Source organism: Coffea eugenioides, chromosome 5 (assembly GCF_003713205.1).
Source record: "Coffea eugenioides isolate CCC68of chromosome 5, Ceug_1.0, whole genome shotgun sequence".
Taxonomy (NCBI): Eukaryota; Viridiplantae; Streptophyta; class Magnoliopsida; order Gentianales; family Rubiaceae; genus Coffea; species Coffea eugenioides.
The window spans coordinates 35157268-35166054 of NC_040039.1; the positions used below are offsets into that span (position 1 = coordinate 35157268).

Sequence of the window (8787 nt, forward strand, 5' to 3'; positions counted from 1 at the left end):
GAGTTGGTTTCAAATGCAAATGATTTGCTGACCTGGTCCACTATAGAGAAATTTTTTTCCAATTTTCATTGCGTAATAGTTAGAAGTGTTTGCTTGTGTGCTTTTGGATTTAGTCTACTTAAGTTTCCTCTTGGAATCCTTTTCTTGTTTGGCATTCTACCTCATATTGTTTAGCTTGTGTAATGACTCAAAATGGGCAACTATATAAATTTAATGGTTTAATGTCACTTTCCATGCAATGATATTGTGGATTGTCAGTCAGTAAATTGTATGCTAGGCATTTAGGTGATAGATATAGGTCACGTGTATGACATATAGTATATGGTATGCTACTATATGTAGTTTCACTTGGACATTTAGACAGATGGAGAAAGTTTTTTTTAATATTCTTATTGTTGTAGTTAGCTCTTCCTTTCTGAGACTATAGTTCCTTTTCCTTTACGGGAGATATCATTAGAGTTAGGGTGAGACACCACTAAAGTTGGAGTCATACACATGCATTCACACTTTTAACTTTTCGAGTCCATTTTGATTTCTGGTACCATTTTTCCTTTAATTACCGAGGAGGAAGTTCAAGTGGCAGCACTACAGTGGGTGAGAGACTTTTATCTGCTCTACTAACAGAAATGGATGGTTTAGAGCAGGCAAAAGTGAGCATGAAAATTATTAATTACTCTTCGGCTTTAGAGTTGAGGTGTTAATATTTTTTGGCCTGACTGCTAATTTCTTTTCTCAGGGCATTCTTGTTTTGGCTGCTACAAACCGTCCTCATGCAATTGATGCTGCACTTATGCGACCTGGACGCTTTGATCTAGTAAGGTTTCTTAATAGAAATGAGCTATTACTGTGTTTTTATTATCCAAAAGGTAGAAAAACATGCACATTTTCTGAAGCATTATATTTTCCTTTGGCTTTTGCATATTCTCTATGTTGTTCTTTGTGTCTCTCCTTATCCTTCAGAGAAGAGTAAGATAGCTTTACTTATAGCTGCTGACGAGTCTGTTATCATATCATGAGTTAGGGGTAGAAATTGTCTTTTTTTTTTTGTTGTGTTACTGAGATAGAATAGGGGGAACCAGGCTTGCTTTGAAAGATGTGTGTCCAAGTGGAAAGTTGCTGTTTTAATGCACCACAGATCTGTCTTGATTTGTAAATTTTCATAATTACTTCATGGAGTACTATGAATTGTCTAATGTTACATAATGCAGGGACTCAAGTAACTTCTTGAAAGGAGTAATGCTGATGAGTGGCTAATTTGGATAATTTTTGTAGGTGCTTTATGTCCCACCACCTGATCTAGAAGCTCGGTATGAAATTCTTCGAGTTCATACGCATGGTATGAAAGTGGATCCTGATGTTGATTTGAGACAGATAGCAGTAGATACGAAGCTCTTCACTGGGGCTGAACTGGAGGGGCTCTGCAAAGAGGCTGGAATTGTAGCTTTGAGGGAAGATATATCGGCCACTCTTGTCTGTAGTAGGCATTTCCAAACAGTCAGGAATTCCCTAAAACCAGCTCTTACAAGAGAGGATATCAATTTGTATTCCTCATTCATGAAAAATCCCTTATCGGGGTCTTCTACTCCATCTAAACCACCCAGGTCCAACTATAGAGTCAAGGAGACCAAGAAACTTTTCATTTCGACGACAGCCATTACGTTTGGTGTCATTGGTTTTATGTTGTGTGGTGGTATGAAATATTTTTTGACGTCTCCGGACAGAGTACCATTGGTTTTAGCCAGCACATGATGGATGAGTCACATTTCACTATAATTGCATCAAGATGATTGTACTTGCTGGTCTCTTATGCTGATGAGCAATATAATATTGAACACTCTCGAGACTAAAGACGATTGTACTTGCTGGTCTCGAGCAATTGCCATTGTTTGGAGTTCGGGGGGCCTGACTTTTGAATGAACTAGAATCTGATTGCCAGGCTTAAACCAGGGAGCTGGTATCTGTTGCCCCATCTCCTGTAAGTCTTGTCTTCTGACAGCTAAGGTTCTCTGTTTTCTGCTTTCAGTCTGCAATGATGCACAGTTAATGTTAAGGGCACTTTTATCAGCAAGAAACGCTTGTTGGGCTGCCAAAGGATGCATTTGAAGCGGATTCGTTAACATGTATGAGAGTTGAAAATATGTTACTGCAAATTTTTTTAATCAGACTGATGAATGTTGCAGTTTTCTTTCCTTTAGTTCCCTTCCAAAGATGGTTAGCTTACTCATTATTATTATTATTATTAGGGTAAAAAATAAAAAAGCCCCCTGTGGTAAGTCTAATACACAGAAAAGCCTCCTATAATTTCAAAAATATACAACACGACACCTCATGCTTTGAACTAAATTGTAAAGGTGATGGAATTCGTTAAACTTAACGGAAATGACTTATTGGAACCTAAAAAAAAATTTTTATACCTAATTTTTATCAAATATACCTATTCTATCCCTTAACTCTCAATTTTCTCTATTTAGAAAATAAAGCAAATGATTTTTTTGAGCTGTCATTTGTTTAATTATATCAGGACATTTTGGTCATTTCGTTCATTTCCGTTAAGTTTAACGAATTCCGTCACCTTTATAATTTAGTTCAAAGTATGAGGTGTTGTGTTGTATATTTTGAAACCATGGGGGTTTTTCTGTGTATTAGGTTTACCATAAAGGCTTTTTTGTTTTTTACCCTTATTATTATTATTATTATTATTTTGGTCAAAACGGCAACCTGTATTTCTAATGATGATCAGTACATTAACAATTGTGCTGAGCAAATGCAGATGCAAATGCCCAGGGATCTATACAGCTTGGCTTGTTATTCTTCACAGTGGGATTGAATCTCTCCATTCTACATCCAGAGTTTTATCCAATGCATGTTTTGCAATATTATTTAGACTGCTATCAGTGTTGTTGTTTATCAAGCTCTCTCTATTACTGCATTTTTCTACTCTGATTAGCAATGTATTCATAGGGTGCAAAGGAGGATTGGCGTTTACTACTGTATATTTAGCTACTTTCTTGAGAATTCGAGTGCAGAAAGATGTTAGGAAAAGTATTTTTAACCAATTCTGGAATTAATAATCACGGCAGGCATGAAATCATTCAGATTCTTGCTCAAAAATCAGTTTAATTTTCACAATTCAAATAAGACCATGAAATGGTTATATGCACACGAGTCTTGCCCGAACATCCTGAACTTGTGACATTCATCTTTAATTTGGTTCTAACAGTCAAGAAATTTTTAATCTAAATTCCAAACTTATCATGACTTGAAATTTTTTACTATATGCAAGTATCATAAACCTTGAATACTACACGGCTATAGTATACCCCAATTCGTCGAAATCTCAAAATACAGGAGAAAAAAAAAAGAATCTAGGAAAATTGATTATAGAAAAATGAAATTGTAAAATAGCAAACAAACTTCTTTTTTAATGAACAAAACAGTACCAAAAACAAAAAAAAAAAACGGACTGCAAATTAATTCAAAAATTCCTAAAATAGAGAAATTGGGAAGTCATTTTTTCAATTTTTTTTTCATAAAATGCTTAATGCTCAGTAATTCATTGCTACGAGATGTCACTGTATAGCTTGAACTTTTGCAGCAGGTTTTCTGCTTTGTTACATGAGGGATTCTGTATCTCTGTCTTTGAAGCTCTGTTCGATATATGTGAATAGACAAACTTGCATAAATACTACTGTAGACAATGAAATTTTGATTAAATTCTAAAAATTACCATTGGCCTATAAATTATTTTATGGCTTATTTTTATCCAATTGGATATTGACGTGTATCATGTACACTTGAAAAATTTTGTTATTATATGGCCAATTATATTTTGCCACGTGTCAAGGTGAGGTGTCCCAAATCAATTCAAATTGCAAGGATATCTCCACCAACCATATCATATCATATCCCATGCTTATTGGATAAATATCTAAGTATTTATTTCTTATTAAAGGGATAATATTTAGAGTTGTTTAATCCAAGTATATTTCTTATATACTGCAATAGCTTGGCCAATCAAACGGCGCCACGTCACGTGTCCCCACGAGTCTGGCCAATCGATGAATTACTTATCTCTTTATTAATAAATATAAAATGAAGAGATAACATTTGACTGGCACAGTCCTAATATGACTGCACGTCTTGCAAGACCAGTAAAGTGGTACACAGGTCTTTAACCTCTACCCCTTGCTACAACTATAAAAAGGGGTCTTTCAACCAAATCAAACACAGATAGGGACACACACCAGGAGGCATCTCATATACTCAAGTGGTGAAGTTCCAAGCTACGAAGGTCTGGGTTTTCAAGCTCTTCAAGTCTTCCATATATCAAGGCTTGAGCCTCCAAATATTTTCACGTCCTTCAAATCTTCCATATCAAGATTCGAAGGAATCGGTGGTGGATCCAAGAACAAGCTGCGAAACCCTTGGATTGGCGTTCAAGGAGAAGAGTCGAGGGAAACTCTCCACAAGTTCGAGGAAATCCCAGAGATTGTACTCACATATTTTTCTTAAATTTATATATCACATATTTGTCGTGTATATTTCTTGTTTCTGCAGACTTGAAATTTTATCGCGTACAAATTTTTGGCACGCCCAGTGAGACCATCTCTGCCTTCCATCTCTTCTCCTCGAATATTCAACTACGTATATCACCAATGGCACCAAAGAGCAACAAAATCATGATTGCACGTTCCAAAGCTACTTATGCTAAGCCTGTTCAGGAAGCTGCACATGTTGCCACCAATACCCGCGCTATTGGTCATGTGAGTGACAAGGAGTATGACGAGAGCCTCCACCCAAAGTAACATGGAAGCTCCATCGGCGCCAACTCCCGTTTTCGGTTCAACATCACCAATGAGCTATTCTTCCACGATGGGGATCCAAGACGTTCCTGCCTCGATTGAGAAGGCTCTTGCTATGCTCGAATTTGGATTCGAATCCAAGTTTTCTACGAATGACGATGATTCATCAAGCACTGGATCAGCCTCTTCACATGAAACGCTTCATTCAAGATTTTCTATTGAAAATTTTGCTGCTTCTTCTGCTGCAATGCCTGCCATGATGATAAATACTTTAAATCTCGAAGAGCAAGTTTCGAATATGTCCAAGATGATGGAAACCATGATGAAACACATCAAGGATCAAGATACTCTCATTGCTCAACTGCTCACCCAGAAAGATCACGCTCCTGAAGAAAATCATGCGAACCAAGAGCGTGAAATTTCCACATCTAAAGGCAAAGACAAGGTGAAGGAAATATATGTGACCGTCGATGGAACTATCCCCATGGAACAACTGAAGGAACTTGTTGAAGGCGCGATCAAAGATAAAAAGGAGGGTGGTTCAAAGTCAAGCTTTACCTATTGCAAGCCTTACACTGCTAGAATCGACAATCTCGCAATGCATGTTGGATATTAACCGCCTAAATTTCAACAGTTCGATGGGAAGGGTAGTCCAAAACAACATGTGGCCCATTTTATCGAAACCTGCAATAATGCTGGAACCTATGGTGACATGCTAGTCAAATAGTTCGTCCGATCCTTGAAGGGCAACGCATTTGATTGGTACACTGATCTCACTCCGGAGTCCATCGACAGTTGGGAACAGTTGGAACAAGAGTTCTTGAATTGCTTCTACAGCACTAGAAGAACCGTCAGTATGCTGGAGTTGACTAACACTCGTCAATGGAAGGATGAACCTGTGGTCAACTACATTGACAGGTGGAGAAGTCTGAGTCTCAACTGCAAGGACAGACTGTCTGAACCCTCTGCCATAGAAATGTGCATTCGAGGAATGCATTGGAGCCTAAACTACATTCTACAGGGTATACGTCCAAACACATTTGAAGAATTAGCTACTCGTGCTCATGATATGGAGTTAAGCATCACGGCCAATGCAACTGATAGGCTTCCTATTCAAGCTCCGCGAGTGCAGCCGTCTCGTCAAAGCAATGAAAGGCAAGAAAATAAAAAAGGGGGCAAGCCTCCTTCAAGACTCAGAAATAAGAAGTCCATGGCAATAAATACAGCCCCTATGAAAATTGCTACCAAAGTGAGCCGAAAGGTTACTGAGAAGTTGGATCCATCCCAAAATAGGTCAGTAAGAAGACCCACGTTAAAAGAGATGTAAGAAAAAGAATACCCATTTCTTGAATCTGATTTACAAGGGATGTTTGATGATCTTTTCAAGGAGAAACTCCTTGAATTTCCCGAAATGGAGGGCTCAGAGGAAGCCGGTCAAGTCAATGATCCAAACTATTGCTGTTATCATCGCTTGATTGGCCACCCTCTCACCAAATGCTTTGTCTTTAAAGCCAAAATTATGGAATTAGTCCATCAAGAAAAAATCCTTCTCGAGGAAGATAAAGCATCGGCAAACCAAATGACAATAATGTTTGGGTCTATGTGTTGTCCGATAGAAGTTTTATCTACATCGAGTAATACTTTGTCTAAGGAGCTTGAAAAATCCTCAATTGAAGACGTTATTGAAGATGACAACGAAGGATGGACTTTAGTCACTCGAAAAAAGACTTACAAGCCAAAAAGAAAGAAGTACATCTTTTCGAAAAGCATTCGTTCGACAAAGCCTAAAGTGACAATGAAATAACGAAATGCAACAAAGAAACAAAAAGGAGTGGCCACGACGCCAATTCCTTCAGATTTTCAGCTCCTTCAAGAGATTCGATAGCCCGTGACACTGAGAGAATTTATACCCAAGAGGTATTTAAGTGACGATACTGATGATTTCACTTCTTGTAATGTCGTCAAAGCTGAAAATCGTCAAATCACACAAATTGGCACTAAATTTGAGGAAAACTCAAAATCGATGATAAACCACCAGTGGATTGTGCAACGACTATTATTTTTTATGATAACGATTTAACTGTTGAGTTCAAAACCCACAATCGACCTTTGTTTGTTAGTGCGTATGTCCGAGAACAGAAGATGAATCGGATACTCATTGATGGGGGATCTGCTGTTAATATTATGCCCGTACGTGCTATGAAAGAACTAGGAATCTCAAACGATGAACTCTCCCAGAGCCGCCTCATGATCCAAGGATTTAACCAAGGGGGCAAAGAACAATTGGTCTCATAAGGCTTGAATTCCTCATTGGTGAGTTATGTTCAAGTGCGTTATTTCATATCATTGAAGCCAAAATCTCTTATAATATGCTCTTAAGACAACCCTGAATTTACGAGAATGAAATTATACCGTCAACTCTCCATCAATGTTTCAAATATTGTCGAGACGGTATAGTTAAAAAGGTTGTTGCTGATGATAAACCTTTCACTGAGGCCGAGACTCACTTTGTCGACGCCAAATTTTATCTTCAGAAAGAAGCAAAAAGAAAAGAATCAGTAAAGGAAGAAAGTCAAGATTTCAAAGTACTCATCTTGCGGTATATTCCAAGATCAAAGAGAGAAGAAGGTCAGTCTTCTTTTATCAGGAATGATACATTAAATGTTCCGCTCACCAAAATAGAGCCTGTTAAAAGTGAGAAAGCGAGCTTGCAAGGATTTGTTCGTCCCAAAGAAGAACCGATAGTAGAACATTATTCACTACCAACTAATCGGATTCAAGAAGGTTTTGATCCAAACGTATATAGACTTCTTGCTAAGGCCGGTTATAACCCAAATGAGAAGCATGCATTGGGCAAACTCCCTCCTGAGGTGACTGGCGAGAAAACTCATAGATTAACACCTACACAGAGAATGTTGAAAGAAAAAGGTTATAATGTTGAAAGTTCATCGATGGGTCCTGGTTATCAACCGCCTTCTCCAGTGCGTATAATGATCAAAAGGGCAAGTTGCAACTACGTGAACGAGAAAATGGAGGTCACAAGCCGAAGGAGATCTGTGTTCGATAAGTTGGGAAATAAGTCAAAGCGTACTTCTGTGTTTTACAGACTTGGCCCGCAGCCAAAAAATTTTAAACCGTCCGTCTATGAAAGATTAGGCAGTAAAAAGTAATAGCACCAAGTTGCCAAGGAAGAAAGTCTTACTCCAATAAAGAAGAACGGACCAAGAAAGCGAGTCTTCAATTTTTTCATGCACTATGGAAACTTATTCAATGTAAAAATTGAAATCATTTTTGAAGAATAGGGTCAAGAAAGTAGGCTTCCTGTCACCATATTACGATTAGTGATCCCGAAGAAGAAGAAGAAGATGCGGATGACGCTCTCCCTGAACTTGAACAAGGGATAAAAAATACAGTCGATGCACTAAAAGAGATTAACTTTGGCACAAGCGACGATCCTCGCCCAATTTACATAAGCTCTTGTATGACTTCTGAAGAAGAGAAAGAGTATGATGATTTGCTGCTCGAGTTCAGGGACGTCTTTGCTTGGAATTACTCAGAAATGCCTGGTTTAGATCCAAGGATCGCTGTTCATAATTTGTCCGTCAAGCGAGGAACAAAACCTATCAAGCAAACTCAAAAGCGCTTTCGGCCCTAATTGATTCCTCTGATAGAAAATGAGATAAATAGATTGATTGAAACTGGGTTCATACGGGAAGTGAAATATCTAACATGGATTTCAAGCATTGTCCCTGTAAGGAAGAAGAATGGGCAAATTCAAATTTGTGTTGATTTTCGAGACTTAAATGAGGCTTGCCCCAAAGATGATTTTTCACTTCCTATCACAGAATTGACGGTAGATGCTACAACCGGGCATGAAGCACTATCTTTTCTCGATGGATCATCTGGCTACAATCAAATACGCATGGCGCCCGAGGATGAGGAGCACCCCCAAGAAAATTTATTGCTATAAAGTAATGCTATTTGG

The 8787-nt window shown here is 38.2% G+C and overlaps 1 long non-coding RNA gene across 1 annotated transcript; it reads left to right on the forward strand.

Annotated features, from left to right (window-relative positions):
* Window positions 1-560: 560 nt before the first annotated feature.
* Window positions 561-1308, forward strand: LOC113769944. Its single transcript, XR_003468358.1, has 3 exons — window positions 561-650; window positions 737-814; window positions 1273-1308. It is a non-coding gene; the product is annotated as an uncharacterized LOC113769944 (long non-coding RNA).
* The last annotated feature ends 7479 nt before the right edge of the window (window positions 1309-8787 follow it).